The 22,379-nt window shown below is 26.6% G+C and overlaps 1 pseudogene across 1 annotated transcript; it reads right to left on the bottom strand.

Moving 5' to 3' along the window:
* Positions 1-1,301: 1,301 nt before the first annotated feature.
* LOC107644775 (protein DETOXIFICATION 49 pseudogene) lies at positions 1,302-3,532 on the bottom strand (annotated as a pseudogene). The gene has a single exon (XR_015883532.1). The product of XR_015883532.1 is annotated as a protein DETOXIFICATION 49 pseudogene (transcript).
* Positions 3,533-22,379: the final 18,847 nt, after the last annotated feature.

The following is a 22,379-nucleotide window of genomic DNA, read 5'->3' as shown; positions in this document are numbered from 1 at the left end:
TTGTTTTGTCTTATTTTTTGATTTTTTCTTTGCTTTATATAAGTGTAAAGAGAGGTGAATTTGATTAACATCACTGGCATGTTTCATGTTTAGGTGAAGGTCAGGACCATGAGATTAATTGTGGATAGTAAAAGGCACTTCTCTTTCAAGTTTCAAATAGTTGCCTAAGCATATTCAGAAAACAACCCATGTTTCATAATTTATTTGACACAAAAAGGTTCAATTTGGGTTATAGTTTGAACTTTGAATTTCTGTGGGCGGTGCAGTCAAAAGACCAAAGATTTTAATTAGCAGCATGCACAATAAATTCAGAAGCTAAATAGAGACATTGGTTAGAGATTAAAGAAAGAAAGAAAAAAAAAAACTCAGCTAGTAACTAGGTTTAAAATTTTAATATAGGTGGAGCAATATAACACTTTTTATTTTTTAAATAAAGAGAAAAGGACAAATAGGTTCTTGACCTTTTGTCTCCCGAACATTTTTGTCCTTGACCATTAAAAAATACTTTTAAGTCCATGACCTTCACAAAACTTGGACGGATCAGTCCCTCCGTCTAAATGCTTCCGTCAGGGACTGATCCGTCCAAATGCCTCCGTTAGGGACTGATCCGTCCAAATTTTGTGAAGATCAGGGACTTAAAAGTATTTTTCAATGGTTAAGGACGAAAATATCCGTAAAACAAAAGGTTAGGGACCTATTTATCCTTTTCTCTTAAATAAATGGAAATGTAAACTAAAATAGTGTAATACAAAAATATAGATAGGGAGAATTTGTTATGAGCAAAAAGTAATTTTTTTGAGAGCAAAAAATTCATTAATTATGATATTGTTAACTCGTGTTTTTTAAATTTTTTGTTTTTGACTACTTTTTTACTCCCATATATTCGTCAATTACATAGTCAGAATCATTTTTTTAGCATATACCCATGATTCTTTCATATTAAAATTTTTAGCCACGATATAGTACATTATTTGATATGTAAATTTATTACATGTCCCAAAATTTTAAACAAGGACTCTTGGGTCCTAAGTCCTAAAGTCAATTGATGACATTAAAAGAAATGTTTGCTGAAATCTGATTTATTTTTAAAACAATAAAAACTAATATTTTTCCCACTTGATAGTATTCACATAATTTGTAAAAGTAGTACAAGAAACAGATACAGAAGATGGTATATTATCTGTTTTGCAAGGCCTTGTGTTCTTGTTATAAGGGACACAAACAAAAGATAGAGAAAGAAGAAGACAAAAACGTGAATTGTGTTGTGGGTACAAAAACTAAAGGAACTAACAAATCAGCAATGATGAAGAAAATCAGTGTCTGTTCTTCTGAGTAAAGCTGAGAGCAAAAAAATAAAAGAGTACGTTACAGAAATAATTGTTACTCCCTTCCACAATCTCCTTTTACTTCTTCCCATGACATTTAATCAATGCACTGCAAAAAAATGCAGAATTTTCCCACCCTTTTTCTTTCTTCTCATCCTAAAAATAAATAAAAATAAAAATAAAAATAAAATTCCATCAAATAAAAAAGTTATCCTCTGTCTCTACCTGCCACTCCCCTATACAGCTAAAGACAAATTCCCCAAATATTTTTTTTTTTTTATCTTTTTCAGAATCTCTCACAAGAACCAAGCCATTGAGTTTGAAGATATGTTTAGATCTTAGTGAGCTAAATTGGTGTGGAACACCCTTAAATTCTATGTACCAAAAAAAGAAAGATAAAGGAAAACTAATTAAACCCAATAAGAGTGTTGGTGTTCATCTGAATTATTAGATGAGAAAGAATCTTCCTTGCTTTGAGGTTTGGGTAACTTGTTGTCTGCATCATAATGATGATGATAAACATCTTTGTTCTTATCATCATCATCATTGCAAACTCCTCCAACAGATGCTGATGAAGCTGTTAATTTCTTAGCCCTTTGAGCTTCTAAATCCCAATCAGTTCTAAGAAGAACAACCAACATGGACACAGCACAAGAGCCTTGAGCAGCAAGTAGGCCAAGCCACAAACCTTGAAAATCAAAGCCAGCAAAGAAGCCTAACCAAATTGCCACAGGCATTCCCACAAGATAGAAGCAACCTAAGTTGATGTTAGCACCTGTTTTAGGCCTTGCTGTCCCTCTAAGAACACCACAACCTGTGGTTTGAGGACAGTTACCAAGTTCACAAAGACCTATAATTGGTAACACCATTGATGTCAATGCTATAATCTCTTTGTCCCTTGTGAACATGCTTGCCCACATGTTCCTAACAGTTAGAGCAAAAGCCAGTGCTGATACACCAGAAATGAAGCTGCAAGAGAGTCCTACAATGGCCGAAAGTTTCGCCTTTGAAGGCTCTTGTGCTCCTAGCTTGTTCCCTACCCTTGTGGAAACACTGAAGCTCAGAGAAGATGGGAAAATGTAGAGCAGCGATGTTGTTTGGATGAGAATCCCCATTGAAGCTACGGTTGCTCTTGGATTCAATAACAGACCACACAGCAAGATCATGATCTCGTACCACCACCATTCAAGGCACACAGAAATGCAGCTTGGGATTGCCAAATTCAAGAGCTGCTTCCATTTTGTGAAGCACTCAGAAGAGAATCCACCCCATGTCTTGGAGTGAGTTCCTGAGAAGACTATATAGAGAAGCAAAGAAACAACAAGGTTGAAATTTGTCCACACCCCACTAAGCGCAACGCCTTTGATTCCAAGGTTGAGGTGAGAAACAAGGAGATAGTTGATTGGTATGTGGAGGAGAATTGAGAAAGAGGCACAGAGTGTTAGAGGCAGAGTAATGGACTGTGTTCTGAGATAAATCCTCAAAGGGTGAAGAAAAGACTGTGCTATGAGGTCAGGGATTGAGAATAGAAGATATGATTGTGCTTCTATGGCTATGGCCTCATCTTGGTTACAAAGAAGAAGGATTTGCTTCATGTGGAGCCAGAGGAGTGATATTGGGATTGAAGTCAAGAGAAGCAAGAGAATGGTTCTTTGTAAGGATAGGCCTAAAAGGCTGAATTTCTTGGCACCAAAGGCTTGTCCACAGATGGGTTCCATTCCCACGGCTAGGCCGGAGAGGATCGAGTAGCCGGTGATGTTGGCGAAGCCCAGTGCTAGTGAGCCTCCTGCTAAGGCTAGCTCCCCAAGTTGTCCTAAGAACAGCATGGAGATCATTGAACGGCAATACAGTAATAGCCCTGTCAGTATCATTGGGAATGCTATCTTTGATATTGATATTAATTCCTTTAATGACTCTGAGATGTTACTATTATCTGATTGAGATTCTTCTTCTTCTTCTTCTGCTGCTCCTCCTTTGGAGATCAATGGTAGTGTCAATGTGTTGGTGTTCATGTTTGGAGAGTTGAGATTGCAATTTAGGTCATGAGATGTTGTTACCTGACACATAGTTATACTTTTCTTTCTTGTTTCCTTTGTGAATGTGTGTAAAAGTGGGAAAAGAACGCTTTTTTGTTGGGGGGTGGGAACAAAGAAAAAGTGAGTTTTTTTTTTTTTTGAAGAATGAATGGAGGGGGGTTTGGAAACCATTCTTTGTGGGGGGTTTTATATAGAGGGGCTTTTTGGACTCTTTCACCTCACTTCAACTCTCTTATACATATAAAAGATCCTATATTTGTATTTAAATACATATATTATTCTGTACTGATTTTTAATACAGTATATTATGTTATTTAAAACTTATCTGTTGCTAAAATAAATTGATTCTTTCTTAAATTAGAACCGGATCCTAATTACTCTGATCTTTAGAATTATATATAAAATAAATCATAGTTTAACTGTTGGAATAGCTATTTAAGCAATTACAAATCCACACTATACACTGGTAAAGAGTATTTAAGCAATTCTTTTGTTTCCCCTTTTGGAAGGGCTAAAACGTCAACAATTATACAGATATAATGAAGGGGTGTAGTGTAATATCCACTGAATAAGAGAGGTAGTAATACTAATTAATAATAAGATTAATTATAAATTATATATTTTATTTTATTTAATAGTATAATTACTTATGAAGTGACTAAAATATGAGGGAGAGGGACAATATTATTAAAGTGGTAGAAACTGTAGACAAGGGTGTTGGAGTGTTTTCTCATTTATGTTGTATTAAAGGGCCATGTTAAACACAAAGACAAAGGTTGTCCTTGAACAGTTATTCAAGGACTGAGTTTTGTAAGTTAACCAAAAAGCCAAGAAGCCCATTAGACACCATCAATGTTCATCACAACCTTTAGCTTATGATATATATATTATTTTTTATTGAATTTTTTTTTTGCTTCTTGCCAACCAACATTATTATTTGTCTCACACATACCTGGGCATGGTTGAGAGTTGAGACTATTGGGACATGGTCACTTATTATCTATAATATGTTTGTTCAACAAATTAAAACAAAAAAAAAAAAGAGTTTGTGTAACTCTTTATTTTATTGTTTTTATTCCTTCTATATTTATTATAAAATATAGTGTGACTCTTCGAGTGAATACTCCACTCGACCCCTGACAATTACCTCGAAAGGACAACGAGACCAAAAAAAAAAAAAAAACACTCAATCCGACTCCTAAATTTTTTTTTGGGACTGATTAGTTTCTGTGCTAAAAAAATAACATTAACTTTTTTTTGGCACAAGAACCTCATTGTCCTTTCGAAGTAATTGTCAGAAGTTGGGTTGGTTTTTTTTTTTATCAAAAACCTCGTTGTCTTTTGAAATAATTGTCAGGGACTGTTTTAAATTTTTCTCGCAACTTCTTATTTAATAAGTGTATACGAAAGAATGAATAAAAAAATAAGTCAGTTTATATCACTAATAAGTAATAATCTTATTAGATTAATTAAGAACGTAGTTTCTAAAAAAATAGTGTGTTCTTTGTTTTGTACTTAGCTATTAGGATTAATCTCCAACCGACCCTCTTCACTCTTGTCCACAACACTCTACTACCTTCTTTTTCTCCAAATTAAATTTACGGATAAACTACAGGCATATATTTGGTTTATTCCAATGTGTGATGAAAATAAAAGACTAATATAATAACTATTAGTTTTTGAATTTTACACTCTATATATAATATATTATTGTATTCGGTAAGTTTCTCAAAATAAAAATATACATGATCAAGATTTATGTCGGAGACAATAGTGTCTCTTCGTCTCTATCAAATAATATTATATTGGTAAAATTAATTTTTTTTTTTTTAATTTTAGCAACGTATTTTACCGACACCTGAGGCGTCGCTAATATTAATTTGGGTTATCAACGGTTTTGAGGCATCGGTAAAATTTATTACCAATTATCACACTTTTTTATTAATACTTTAACTGTCGTTGGTAAATTTATTGATAATAGTCAATTTTTGTTATAGTGAAAGGTTTATAATAAGAATAAGTACAGGGGTGAACTCATTTTTAATTAGTCATTAATATTAGTCAATTTTTTATTGTAAAACTATTTTTTTTTAACTCTCATTTTTTGAAAAGTTTAAGATTAGAAATCAAAATATAGAATAAAGATATTATGAGTTATGCTACGTGTACACTAAAATCAGTCACCAGTATAAAATACATGCTGGAATTTAAATACACATTAAAAATAAATTAAATCATACATGTATTTATACATAAATACATTAGTGGCTGATTTTAGTGACTAATTTTAATGTACAAATATCATTTTTAAAATATAATTAAGAAAAAGGCTGGTATTGGCTAAAAAATAATCCCTTGTTGTACTCTTATAATAATTGGGTCAAATACATAAATTTGTTTGTTATCTTTGTTGATTGTTTTTAGAATTCAACCCTAATCAGTCCTTACAAGTTTGTTTTTTAATCCAGAGTTAAAAAATTATTACAGTACTTTTGTCAAAGGTTGCAAAAGCTTGGAATTTGGATAAGTACAATGGGTCAGATACATAAATCTGTTTGTTGTATATTTTTCTTGATTGTTTTGAAAATTCAACCCTAATCACTAATAATCAGTCCTTACAAGTTTGTTTTTTAATCTAGAGTTCAAAAATTATTACAATGCTTTTTTCAAAGCTTGCAAAGTTTGGAATTTGGATAAGTACAACAACCCTAAAAGCTAAAAAGGTTATGCAAAGTTTTGTACAAAGGTACATAAAAAAACATTGAAATTTTGTTAAAAATTTCTGGCCTTTTTCGTATACGACGGTGTTACCTTGTATTATATGCTGCAAAGATACAAAAGTTATTGAGTATCTATGATTCCGAGGCATTTTATGTGTCTCATGCAAAAAAAGAAAAATAAAATGTCTGGCAAATTAAATCCCTTAGAGTTTGAAGCTAAATTACAACTTAATTTGCTCAAGACTCCTTTGGTTTCTTTATGTTTATAGTAACACATTTTAGTATATTCTTAAACCAATGTATGATAATAACAAGTAAAAGAAAATATATAGTGTACTAGAAATAATGTTATGCCAGTCTCAATGGTGACAACCACGTACAGAAAATGATAATGGATGGATGAAAGAATATTTTGACGCATTACGAGGTGGAAATTGTTTGGCTTAATTACATTGTTGATTAGTATTTAGGAATTTTATTAAGAGTAAAACACAAAAGGTGCTTTCAAATTATTTAAATAGTGACAAAAAATATATACCTTCTATTTGTGATTGTAATTACATTAATTAGCATTATTTAACATATTTAAATATTTATTATAAAATATTATGTTTTTATTATTTCAATTCTTTTAGTACTTATAAATATCATTTTAGATTATATCATCCAATATAATTTGAATAAATACAAATTATTTTTTTATTTCTTTTTTACCTTTTCTAACAGTAATAATAAAAAAAATAGTGAAAAAAAAAAACATCGAAGACTAAGGTGGGAAACTATAATGCTTATATGGTTATCTCCCGTCTCAGAATTTGCAAATAGTGAAATAATTTATATTGGGTTATATATATATTATAGTGGTTACAGTAGTTATGATATTTAAAAAAATATTATTAAAATTAAAATAATATTTTTTATTATTTAATAATATTTTCTAACAAATATTGTTAAAAAATATAATTTTAATTTTAACTATACTTATATAATTACGTAATTACCATAAATATAAGCATACTAGAATTTATTGTTTATGTTTTTGTCAACATAGATAATCTTTTTTCACGTTTGAGCACTTTTAATACTTTTAAAATATTTTAAAAGTATTTTTATCGTTCTTATAAATTAGTGATATTTTTGTCCATGAATGAATAATTTGGAGACATTTTTTATAGCATATTATTTAATTAATGATGTGAAATTATCTATGTGCATAAGATAACTAAGCTAGTGGTGTTAGAAGGTGATTTTTACTTCTATTATAAGTAAACCAATTTAAACTCGAGACAGATTAGTTAAAATCAAATGATCTATTTGTCTAGCTAGCTGTAACCACACTTTAAACAACAATTGAGTATCATAAGAGGCAATGACCATCATTATTGTACATAAGAAAGTTAATAGAGAAAGGAGAGGCTCTAGCTTTAATCAAATTTCAAATCCTATGAAGGAAAAATATGTATGTTGTGCCAAACTGCAAATTAAAATGTACATCTTTTTTCCATTATTAGGTATAGAATACAATAAACATAGAAATAGGTTTTGAATAGAAGTCTGTCTCAATGTAGCACTATACAGGATACCGGTAATTTAGAAAAATAAAAAAAAATGTCAGAATTTATTTTATTTAATATTTATTTATTATTGTAATAATTAATAAATATTAAATAAAATTATTTTTGATTATTTTTAGTTTATTTTTTTAGTTATCAAATATTTTGAATAGTATACAATAAGAGAATTATTTAGATAAAAATATTTAAAACATCTTTTTTTAATGATTTTTTTTAATTAAAAATTTAATACATATAATTGATGTATTATTTTTTGTCAAAATTATATCAAACAAATTGATTTTGTAAAAAAATTGGTAAACCAAACCTTAAACCAATTTAAATTAATATTCTTTTTTATAAAAAATGACTACAATTTTATTATAAAAAATGACTAAAATATTCTTATTTTATATATATATATATATATATATATATATATATATATATATATATATTTTTTTTTTGAACATCCTACATCCTAACCTTATAACAACATAGAGAAAAGAAATATATATATATATATATATTTTTTGAACATCCTAAATCCTAACCTTATAACAACATAGAGAAAAGAAAAGAGTTAGAATTTAGGATTCTCAAAATATATATATATATATATAGAGGATTTTAGTTAAGGGGTATTATTGTAGTCATGTTTTATGAAAAAATATTAATTTAGACTGGTTTAAAATTTGGTTCATCGATTTTTTTGTCAAATCGGTTTGTCGATATAATTATGACATAAATAATACGGTTTAATCGATTATATATGTTAAATTTTAATTGTTAAAAAACATCTTTAAAAAAAGACGTTTTAAGCGTCTTTATCTGAGTGGTTCCCATATATATATATATATATATATATATATAGAATATTATAGTCATTTTTTATAATAAAGATGTTATAATTATTTTTTATAAAAAATATTAATTTAAACCGGTTTAAATTATAATTTATTGATTTATTGGCCAAATCAATTTATATGATCTAATTTTGATAAAAATAACATAATTTAAATAATTATATATATATATATATATATATATATATATATTAAATTATAATTACTTAAAAACATCTTTAAACAAAAAATATTTTAAACGTTTTTATCTGAATAGTTTCTATATAATAATTGTGGGGGCACATGAGTTTTTGGCATTTGTTGACAGAATTTTCCATTTTTGAACTGAATCAAGACTACCCAAAGAAAATAATATATATTTTAAAATAATTTCTGATATTTTAAAATATTGATATTTTAGTATTTTTAATTATTTATTTTAATTTATATATATATAATTTTATTTAAAATCAATGGCTAGAATTACTAAAATATCGATACTTTTTTTTTTCATATTATTATGAATAATTAATTTGATTTGATGAATATAAATGTGGTGCATCGATTGTATCAATGGGATAAGGGACAAGTCAGTTCCTCATTGGTTAAGGGGTCCAGCTGGTACCACCAATTGGGAAGGTCATATATATCCATATATGGATTTCTAAAATTGGATATAAACAATAATTCAATTTCATATTTTTCCAATCTCAATAATATCTTATCTTTGATGTACAGTAGCACTGCCATTTGGCTCTGGTATGTGCAATGCTTTTGAGATATATCATTACTGCACATCATATCTCCAACATTATAAATAATAAAGAATAAAATAACTACTTTGAAATCTTAAATATCTTCAATGTAAATACAAAGATTTTTTTTCAGTTTTTTCGGCTATAGAAATTTGCATGCAATACACAAGGAGGAGTTTGGTATTGTTGTTATTTTTTAAATTATTTTTTATTTTTATTTTTAAAAAATATCATAAATGATAACAGTTATATTTAGGGAAACAAAATAAAAATTATTTTTAGTGAGCACAAATTATAACAATAATATTTACTAAAATTGTTTTTAAAATTCAAAATAAATATAATAAATTAGTAATTTTTATTTTTTTTCTATTCATCAACTCATAAAAATATAAATAACACATTTTTTTAATTAACATATGACTAACACACTTATCAAGAAAATATAAGAATAATTAAGGTGTAAAAGTAAATATGCTCACTTCACTTTTTGTTTAATTATCCTCAAACAAAATAGGAGATAAAATAATTTTCCTACCAACTACTAATGATCAACCTGACCTTATTAATTGAATGTAAGCCAGCCTTGTAATTATTCGATAAATATAAAAAAAATAATAAAAATTAGTCAATATAATTTTTCAACTATCATAACAGTATATTAAAATTAGTTATTAAAATAAAATATATATTAAACATAAATTATTAAATTATATATATTTATATATAAATATATAATGACTGATTTAATAATTAATTTTTAGTGTGCACGTAATTTTTTAATTAATTTTTTTAGATGTATAGTTTAGATTTTATATATGAGAGCTTTTAATTTTAAATAAACAATCATATTAAATATATATTAAAATTAATTATCAGTATAGAATACATATTAAAATATAATACATATTAAAAATAAATTAAATTATACAATATAAAAATACATAATAACTAATTTTAATAGTTAATTTTAATGTAAAAATAATATTTTTGTTAAATAAATATAAAATCTTTATAGTCATGCTAACAAATATAAAAAAGATATATATAGTCAATACGATGCTTTTTTTTTCTTTTCAAGACACGGTTAAGATGTTAGGAAATTATAATTTTTAATATATTTTGTTAAGATGTTATAAATTGAATAAATCATTATTATTTTTAATTTGAATCTAATAAAAATAAATTCAGGTATTCTATTTTATTTAAATTTTAAAATTTTATAAGAACTATATCAAAATATAAATAATAATTTATAATTTTAGACTCTAATATATCAAAGTCATTTGGCAATCTTTTTCTATCAAAGAAGTTGTTATTGAGTTTTATCATTGATACAAAATATTTTGATTGAGAGAGATTAAAAAACCACAATTAATCAAAATCAGGTAAACAAATTAATACCGAAATCATCAATCTTTTGATTGTGTTTATAAATTTAGGTATGCTTCCTCAATAAAATTTATTGATAGTCTAATGCAAAAGTTAATAGCTGATTATATGAAGGAAAAGTATACGAAATCAACTCTAAATCAGTCCAGAATGAAAAAACTTAATTAATTATAAATATAGTAATTAGTTTTATTTATTTATGATTTAAAATATTAGTTATTAAATGTTTCACCACATTCAAATTAGGAGGAGATACATTCAGTATCATTGCAACGTGAATCACGGCGTCTCTTCACCCTCCTTCTCTCTCCAAATGCCTAAAACATGATAAATCAGAAAAAAGATTCAGAACCATCCAATTTACAAAAAAAAGAAATATTCTAATGCCTAGCATAAGTACCATCTATATAGAAATTTTAGATTTATCCAAAGACATTTGGCTGGTTTTTGGCTGGAACCATCTTGGTTCCTAGCATTATTGATATATGAATTAATTCTATAACCCTAAGATCACAGGGATAAAATCAACTTAGCCGTAACTTTAGAACTTTTCTATGATTAGTTGCTTCCTATTGAATTAGTTGTTCTTGTCCACAATATGAATTTTTTTTTTTTAACCTATTAAAACTACTTTTAAAGGTGTATATGGTGTAGGTGCCCACAGAAAAAAAGAACTTTTCGATTCTTGACTCTACATATTCAAAATTTGTTGTTCACGGGAGAATTATACCAATATCCATTTCACAAAATACCATTTCTTATATATAAAATGCTTGATCCGTTCAAGAAAGGAATCAACTTTTCTTTTTCTAACTAATATCCATTTTTTGCTAACTAGTAATCCGAAAAAAAAAATTTATTTCTAACCGACAAAAGAAAGAGAATAAAAAAAGAGAGGAAAGGAGAAAATAACAAAATTGGCTAAATCTTAGGTAAAATAATGGCTCTAAATCTTCTTTTAAAAAAAAAAATTAAACGACCCAGCATTAAAAAATTTATTTTCCTAACGACTTTACCGAACTTGGGCGAAATTATAGATTCATGAGTTTTGAATATTTGAAAAGATATATTAAAAGGGGGAAAAAGCATACTACTGCTAAATAATCATTTAATACCTTACTTAGATTGACTATGACCAGATCTTTAAGTTTCCACATTGCTTTTCTTTATTGTTGAAGTAAATTAATTTGAGCACAGATTCTAATGCTACCAAGGTTTCGCATATATATAAGATTGTATTGTACATGTTCCCCTTTTGTTCTCCCTTTTTTTTTTGTATCCTTTTTTTTTTAATTTTCATTATTCTTCTTATATAAAAAAATGTGTTTATGGATTAGATTGATTTGTATATCCATAATATTTTATTCGAATTTGATCCAAAAATTATGGATATTAAACCAATTCATAAGATTATTGGATTGGATCAGATCCAATTCACACACTAATAGAATCATATTGATATTTCATGTAGATATCTGCATATTTACGAATCTAATAAAAAATAAATAAACAAGTAAATATTTTTTTATGTCTTATTTCAATTAATAATTATCACATACGTTGTGTTATTTTATTTTAATTATTTAAAAAAATATATTTAATAATATTTTAGGAGTAATTAAGCATGTTTAAAAGGATGGAAAAAGAGATATTATATATTGACAATTTTTCAATAAAAATAAAATTTTAAAAATATTTTTTATGTTTTGTGAATATATCCGATATTTGAATCAATCTGAACTTAAAAAACGTAATTAGATCTAATTCAGTTCAATGATTTTAGTGCGGATTAAATCGAGATTTTATTCATATATATCCGATCGGATCAGATCCACATTCACTCTTAACTACATATTTTCGGTGCCCTCTTTTATTGAAAATTAAGTTGGAAAATTCCATAATTAATGAGACAATTAGCTATAATTGGGATTGATTTTAAAGTTTGAAGAGCACTATACAAAATCATGACCCAAAAGAAAAGAAAAAGGAAACATAACTAAGTTGTTAAGTGTTGACGAGAAAGATTCACACGAGTGGAACTTAGCTAGGTAGATAGATGGGGACATAATATATAATTGTGTGCGTGTATATATATATTATAAAATTAAGAAAACGTGATCGAGTGAAGAAAGAAGCACAACATATAACATAAGTTAATACATACAAATAAAGAAACAAAAAATGAGAGGTAGATTTCTCTTTAAATAAAAAAGATAAAAAAAGGAGAGAGATAGAAAAACATGTTGAATGCCATAACTAATTCGTAAAAGACAAAATTGTGTTGTTAGTTTGAATTGAAAAGAGAGACAGAAAATATCAAAATAGATAATGTTTGATGCATGCATGCAATATATAAAGCATGGATCATGAGTCATGCATACCCGCGCGCTTAGGTAAGAACCATTCCGCTTTCATATCTTTTTTTTTTTTTTTTTCTAAATTTTTCTAAGGGTTAGGTCATGCCTGCATTATTGTTTTTCATGTAACAAATTTAGGGGAGTTCATATATAGCACCAATCAACTTACTAAGTCAATGAAATAGTTATATACTTTGAGTTAAGTTTTAAAATTGTCTATCAAATTGAGTGTGTATTTTAAAATAATTCTCAAGATTTTAATTTATTAGAGATGTAGTTATTTATATATCTTTTTATATTAATTTAAATATTTAAAAAATAATAATTTTATGACATGAGGACGTGATAAATTATTTGATAAAAAAATAAAAAAATTAATATAATTACATAATACACTTTTGTCGGTCATTAATACAATTGAAATCTTGGTAATTATTTTAGTATACTCGACCAATTAAAACTACTTTGACCTTAATTAATTCTGTATGGAAAAGTATAGGATACCAACATATTATCTGCCAATTTCTGCCAACTCTTATTTATAATTGTGTTTCATAGAAATTTGTTTGTGGATGTGTCTAATAATTAATATATTTTAAATACATATATAAAGAGACATATCCAGAAAATATATCTATAAAGACACTTCTATTAAACACAGCTATAAAAAAGATATTTTTATTAGACACATCCACGAACACACTTCCATGAAACACAATTATAAATAAGAATTGGCAGAAGTTGGCAGATATGCTGTTGGTAACGTAGCGAAACCGATTCTGTATACTTCTCGGTTCAACGAAGTTTTATAAAAGTGTTTATAAATTATCTATCCAAAAAAAATTTCTAAACTCATACTCATGTATTATTATCAAACTACAATGAAACTAAGAAGCTGCATTTGATTTTACTTCCGGTGTTAAACAACTCCTAAACTTTTCGGCTTGGTAGGATTTAATTAGGGATGTAAATGCTGAATTGAGACCGGTAGATAGAGAATCGTCAAATTCAAATTTGTATCACCAGTATTCTTTACCAGTCATTTGTTTAAGAAACTACTAAGAAAAACTCGAATTGATAACAATTCAAAATATAATTGAGTCATTAATAAAAGTGTTTACGCATATGTTAAAATAAATTATTTTGACAGATAAAAAATATATAAAAAATATATGACATTTTTTTTTGTCTATGCACATCTGAGCTATATTTAAGGGTCTTTGTTGCTGGCCAATTAATTATTGTATGCGTAAGGTGGGATTCAAATTTCTAATACTTGCTTAAGCGAACGAGTGACTTAACCACTCAACTAAGAAGAATACATCCTAATTATATACCGATCCTGCTACACATTTAAATATTTTTGCCAACCAACCAAGTCTAACCAAGTTAGTCTAAACTCACAAAATGTGCCCGTGAATCATATATTTCTTCTTTGTTCACCACAAAAAAAATACTGAGTATCGTCAGATTTATTGGTGGATTTATCTTCTGAATTTGTCGGTAATTTATTTACCATCGAAATGCATTTGACGGTATAAACGGCACTAGAAAATATTTACTTGCATATTATTTCATTCGATGCTAATTACTAGCAGATTTTGCGTCGGATTTTGCAATTAATATGAAAAAAAATAAGCGGTTTGTTACCATCAAATTTTTTGACGGTAATTTTGGCGCCATATTATGCTTTGGGACACCCATTTTCCGTCAGATTTTTTCACCGATAAATCTAATGGTATGCAATCTTTTTTTGCACAACTAGCACACAATTAATAGTGAAATTAATTTTTTTTTACAAAATTAATGCACAAATTCAAAACTCAAAAATCAACTAATGAATTTATTAAATATCAAGGGTCTGAATATTATAAAAGGTCAAAGAAGTAAAATACAATGAAATAGCACCAGTAATGCTATTTCATTGTCGTCGTCATCTTTTCTCTGCTGAGGCGGCGGATTAGGTGCTGATATCGGTGCCACACTAGCAGTGCCGCTGCCTCCAGCGCGCATCTGATCATTATACACTTCCATCTGGTCTCGCAAACGCTCTAGCAGCTCCAACTTCTCCGTCAGCTCTGCCTTAATGACAACAGTATCTTCCACGCATGCAAGAAGTATACCTCTCCTCAGACTGCTGAGTTTATTGGTGAAGCTCCTGTGTGAACTTCTGCACATCCTCCCTCAAATCGACAACTTCCTCAAAATCGGTAGGGCCGGTGGCAGAGACAGAGGCAGATGAAGCCGCCTATGTGAAGGTGCAAAAGCCATTGGCGAAGAACGACCCCACCCCGTAGACGCAATCTTTGTAGGGCTCAGAGGCGGTCTCGTGCCAAACCTTATCAGGATCTACGACTGAGGCATCAGAGCCGAGATCGTCCCCACTAGGCTGAGATTGTTGGATCGCAACCTCCAATCTCTGCGTGTAGTCCTTCTGTGTAACACACGTTGTTATTAGGATACCAATTAATTGACTTTAAATCGATTACATTTCAAACTTAGAATTAATTGAAACTCACATAATGAGTCACATACCGCTCATCAGCAAATATCTCCTTGTTAGCCTTCAACGTATGAATTTGCTTGAAGGTCTCCATCAATGTCGCCTCACCCTCCAAAGACTTAGACTACACATATTGAAACTAACTAATAAAATAAATCAAGTAATAATTAATTCAAGTAATAATTAACAAAGATTAGCAAACTATGTACATACCAGCCTACTCTTCATCTTCGTGAAAGTCGCCGATCCACCGATATACTTCAACGACCTCGTGATGTCCTGTTAGTTTTGTTCATCAGACGGCGATACTGGAATCCCTCATCAGTAATAAAATAGACATCCACTTCCTTCTTAATATTTGGACGGAGCCAAGTCGTGAGGTGGTCGTATCCTTCACAAACATCTTACATCATCTGCTGAAGTCATCTAATTATTTAGTGATCGTCGATCTTCCTGATCAAAAGATCATATTCCTTATCCTATATAAATTTCTCATGCACAAAGTAATTTAACATTAGTTTGTCGAAAGAAATTAAAATACAATTAAAATATAATTAATTCAACAACACTGGATTTTTATCGCCCACTTCTAAATGTATTTTGTATGGCGAGTGAGTTAAGATTTTAGACTTACGATGTTTTAAATTTTTTTTTGTCATTTATCAAAAATTTATGTATTCTTTTTAATTAAATAATGTGTTTTTATTATCATTGAGTTTATTGTGTGATATAAAGTAATATATAAGAGATTTAATTATTTTGTGTCATTTTCAAGAATTTAATGTGTCTTTTAAATCTAAAATATATTTAACTGTATTTATTGATTGAGTGGATTAAGAATTTAAATTTGTTAAGAATTTAGATTTGTGATCTTTTGAAAATTAAAACAAAAAAGAAGAAGAAGATGATGATAATCAATGATAATAAAAATAATAATAATAATAATAATAATAAAAATAAATAAATAAAGAATAAGACGAGAAAAAAATGATGATGATTATGATCATAATAATAATGATAATAAAAAATAAAAAAGCCAGTAAATAAAAAAAAATATTAAAAAAGTACGCGCATATAAATTTGACTAAGTTAGATGTAATTAAAAAAAGGTTTAATTTTCTAGTATTTTTTATTTTACATTTATAATTACTAGCATTTAAAGTAGTGGTGCATGAGTTGAGATTGTAGTTAACCACTCCCTAATTAATAAATATACACTCAATTCATCAGAAAGAATAATATTGCCTCTCCTAAAGAAGCATGAACATGAATATAGCTGCACATCCAGAATCAACCAATGATGCATCGACAACAATATATTAAAATAGAAAATGAAAACATCAGTGACGAACAAGAGACCACGTGAATGTAGGTCCATAATTTAGATTTTTCTGTGTCAATTATTCTTGATGGAAAAACTAGCTGAGAATTATATACAATTATACATATATAGCTATCAAGTTATTATATACTCTTTCTGTTTCCTGTGATACTATTATTTAGTTTGTTTTATTGACAATAATTATTGTAAAATACAATTATTTATATGCCTATTTATTAATTTGAATTTTCAAAATATATAGATATAGTATGAAAACTTTTAAGATTAAAATATCTAGAATTTAATTTTTATTGATCTCAAAGAAATAATTTTATCAGAGCACAATAAATATTCATTCCTGTTAAAAATAAGTTTCGTATATTTTAGATATGTTTAATTAATATAAACTTAAATTATATCTAAACACATTAAAAAAGAAACTACCTGTACAAATGTTTCCATTCGTAATAATCATGCATTTGAAAGACTTTAGGGTAAATTATTAATGATTATTTTATGCATGCACGGTAGAAATTACGAAACATGATGACAATACTCACCATTAATGAGATCTGCGCTGGTATAATAAAACAAGAGAATGAAGGAGGAAATTTGTACTAAAAGCTTAGTAATAGATTTCCAACAAGCAAATATATATAACCCACGTAATTCGTCGTATCTTGTTTTGTTTGGTACTATTAATTATCTCCATAAAAAGATATTTACATCATTGTTATTACTCGTGCAAATAGAGAAATGACAAAAGTGTAAGCAGCGACGGACTGAGGTTTAGAGGAGCTTTTGAAAAAGGGAAAGTACAACAAGTCAATGAAATATTTGTACAATATATACAATAAAAATTTAGAGAGTATTAGAAATATAATCATTAGTGTTACCTTTTTTTATCAGTTCTGGGATGAGTAATATCATGACATGATATTAGAGCTTTAGATCCGAAAAGTCAAAAATTCGATTTTTGGTGAACTCTAAAATTAAATCAGCTTAAATTTTTTGGATGAGTGGTTGTATGATATGAGATATTTATTATCCTTAGTACCGGATGATTAATCTGGATATTATAAATTTGTCTAAGTTACTTTTTTTTCTATCCAAGTTAATTACTTTTTTTTTTGCCTAGTTTTTCTTTTTTTTTTTTTTGGTCTAACTCATTTTCTTTTTTCTGTGAGTTTTTAGAGTATTTTCATTGATGAATCTAACATCCAGATTTATAAATTGAAAGGTCTGAATGATATCATTTTGTTAAAGTATTTATTTTGTTAAAAGTATTTATTTTGTTAAATTTAATATCAAATAAATAAATAAATAAATTTAATAAAAGATTAATGAATAGTGATAATATATTTTTTGAAATTAGTTAACTAATTATTTATTATCAAATTAAATCTCAGTTTTTAATCGTGAGAAAATTATTAATATTTTTTTATCTTAAAAAATTAGTTGAGATTAAGAAGAATAATATTTTTCTATTAATTCATATTCTTTATTTTAAAATTATATAATATTTTTTTATTTTAACTCTTAAAGAATCTTACTTATAACAATTGTTTTAGTTGATCTCAATTATTAGATTCCGAATCCGGATGATCAGAGAGGTCATTGAGCATGCAAGTTAAAGGTGGGTTGAATGTGATTGATTTGTTGAATATATACATGATGTCCTAATAAGTGATGAGTACTGCTAGCATTTCTACTTCGATCATTAGTTAGTGAATAATTAAGATCAAGTACAATCATTTGTGCTTTCCATTCTCCTAGCTAGGCCCTAGGTACTAACTATCTATAATATAGGGCATTTGAATTTAATCATTAATCAATCAACTATGTTATATATATACGGAGCAATAAATATTATTATTTTTTATTAATAATAATTTATATTTATATTTATAAATATTTTATATATAATAAACATATAATTTATATTTATATTTATCAAAATTTTATACATATAAATTAATATAGTTTATATCTAAATTTTTTAAAATTTATACACATAAATTAATAAAATTTATTTATTAAAAATAATTTAATATTTATATTAATCAAATAATAACAAAAATACTAAAAATTGCTGATCTAACAAATTTTTCATATATATATATATATATAAAATCAACTATTAATGAATCGTCGTATAAAAATACATATTTAATATTAAAAAAAATTATTTTTTATAAAAATTTTGATCAATTTATTATAATAAATTTAATTAATTTAATAGGTGACCATCTAACTAAAAAATATATAATCATTAATTTAGTGACTAATTTTAAATAAATAAATATTATTTTTGTTCATCTGGGTGATTTGAAAAGTAGTGGCTTGATTTTCGCCCTAAAATTAAATTGCTTTCATTGCAAGCATCTTGATGAGGATGTGATATCTCAAATTCTCAATTCCCCACACGTAATAAGTAATTTACTTTGGATTATTGTTTTTATGAAATAAGTTTTATTTATCATTATAATATTTTCGTGTATTAAGCGTGTATATATATATATATATATATATATAAGAATATTCCGTAAAATAGTATTGAGTAATATTGAATAACTAATTTTTTTAATTAATATTAATCAATTTTTTAAATTATTTTACTTATCTTAAATTCTAAATTATAAATATTAAATCACAAAATTAACTGGTATTAGTTAACTAAAAATTTGTCTTCGTATACTTTTTCGTATAATTAGTGTTTGTAGAATTGAATGCGTAAATGGAGTGTATATGTAATCACTAATCACTTTGTTTTTCTATGACAGTCTCAGTGATAGTAACTTAAAGCATATCACCACCGATTTTCAAATAATGATCATTGTTTGAAAAACCTAATAATAGGATAAGATTTCATTTTATGTGTTTAAATTATTCAGAAATGCATGGGTAATATCAATTATAGGCCAGGTTACAATCATAACTCATAAGCTCCACCTATGTCTTATGTATCCTAAACGATAGGACAAAACAAAATAAACTAAATTCAAGCCTAGCTTGGACCAAGTTAAAGTAAATTTGGCTTCACATGTATGTTTAGATTTTTCTGCAAATTAAACATTAGGCTATCAATTTTAACATGTTACTCGTAATATAAATAATAGAATAATACTAGAAAGTTGATTTTTTTTTCAATTTGTATTAAAATTATTTTATTTATCTTAAATTCTAAATTAATTAATATTGATTAACTAAAAATAATTTTTTATATTTTTTAAAGAATAAATATAAGGAATTAATTTTAGATTAATTAATATTAGTTAATTTTTTATTATTAAATTATATTTTAAAATTTTATCTTTTGGAGATTTTAAAATTTAATTTAGTATTTAAAACAAAAAATTATTTTAAAATATTAACTAATATTAAATGAAAAAAGTTAACAACCTAATTAAGCTCTTTTCTTATCCATTGTGTTAAACGTTGAGGAGGGGATAAAAATCAAAGATATGCTATGTTGACGATAAGCTTAGTGAAATATTTGATCATTATATTACAAATTTATTTTGTTTAATCTAATCTTGCAAAAGGAACGGTCCAAGAGATAGTTAGATTCTTTTATGTCACAAATTCATAGGTCAAAAACAAATTAAAGCCAAATTAAAAAGGGATTATATCAAAGATTTAACTTCTTAAAGTTTCAGTCTTTTTGAATTGTCATCGTTTACATCATCATAAAGGGGGGGGGGTGTTTAGTTTTAACTTTTATCGTTTAGCTTTTTAATTAACTTCATAATCATACTAATTAAGAACCTTCAAGAAGATCGATGTTAGTCTGAACAACTTTGTTGACTTTGTCTTCTTCATTAAAGCCATTTCTCGTGCCACTTTGCTGTCTTTTGTCTTGAGAGAAAAATGGCATTCCCATTTGGTTGTTACTGCCGCAAAAGATACATGATAGCTTAGATTCAAATATATATTATTCCAAATCCAAATTGGTTTATTCGCTAAAATTTATTTCATATTAGTGATCTCTTGTCTTATACTAGGAAGTAGCCCTTTTTAAATTAAAAATATCTAAGAATATATAGTTATTTTTTATGGTGTAAATTTCATATATATTACTAATTAACTTGTCCTTAGTTTTCTATTAATTATGTAAACAAATTTCCCCATATATTACAACTAGCGTATTGCATTTTAATTAGCGTTATATATTCCCTCGTTAAAATTATTTCGCATCGATTCAAAACCACTGCTAACCTCACTAAAACGGGTTATTGACTACGTTTGTTTGTTTATAGAGATAAAACATTGAAATAGAGATATAGAGACACAAAATTTTATTTGATAAATGAGACATGAATAAAGACATTAGAATACAGAGATACTAATTAACAAAAGACACATCTTATTTTTTATTTTTTATTTTATTATTCTTGTTAATTTTTTATAATTATATTTTTTTCTCAAATTTTTTGAAAAAAAATGATTAGATTTTTAAAATTTGTTATAATTTATTACCAAAAAGAATATAAGAACACAAAATTTTGTATATGTGTTCTTTGTGTCTTATCTTATCTTGTTCTTATTCTCAGAAACAAACATAGTCAGAATTAGTGTAGAAATTAACTATAATTTAGTGAGTAAATTATTATTATTACATATGTATTTAGAACGCTGACAAATATTTAATAAAAAAAACGAAATTAATTTTAGTATGATAGAAATATCCAAATGTTAATTTTATTTATGAATAGATTTATTAATACTTTAAACTTTTATAGTAAAAATAATAATTTATTCATCTTTGACTAATACAAATTAAAGTTAGTTTTATTTATTTTTAGATAATTAATTTATCAATATTTTAATTTTTTATAAATAAAAATAATAAATTACTCTAATTTAACGGTTAAAAATTATTGTGTATAAAATTCATAACTTGAAATATTAAATTTTATTTTTTATAATAGTTATTTTGAAATTATTCGCATTCAATTTGATTAAGCTTTTAGGGTAAATGGTAATGATCGAACAAACCTAAACTCAAAGAGTTCTAAAAGAAGTTTTTTATGTTACACGTTTTTCTTGACCGGAAAATAGTTGTTTGATATCATATATAGATGCTAATTTTTTATGGATTAAGCTTTGGTGAATATGACACACACATCACTTACTTATCCATATAAAAAACGTTCTCTTACATGAGAATGAGAATAATTGTGAACACTCTTAGGATTTCTAATGTAGATAATTTAGGTATAAGCCGCGCCATGCATAATTATTCATTTGAAGTCATATATGTGAATCATTATATGTAGTTTGAATATTTAGAAGGCAACAAAAAACTAACTGTGCTAGGAATGGAGCCACATACATACGTAGTATATCTATGCTAAATCATATGATCTCTTTGTTTTTCATTTTATATACACTACTTTCTCGCCAAGATATTAGGGAAATTTTGCATTGTGTGTTTTTTAGCAACATTCATTATACATAATTCCTTTGTTTTAAAATAATTTTGTCTATATATTCATCTTTCAATAAACTCAAAAAGTAAAAACAATAGTTATTTTTCGTGCAAAATGCCTATCAAACTACTGCCTTATAA

Source organism: Arachis ipaensis, chromosome B5, assembly GCF_059453495.1.
Source record: "Arachis ipaensis isolate K30076 ecotype BB chromosome B5, ASM5945349v1, whole genome shotgun sequence".
In the NCBI taxonomy this organism is placed as follows: Eukaryota; Viridiplantae; Streptophyta; class Magnoliopsida; order Fabales; family Fabaceae; genus Arachis; species Arachis ipaensis.
The sequence above is the reverse complement of the archived record's forward strand: the minus strand, read 5'-3'. Positions and strand labels throughout refer to the sequence as shown.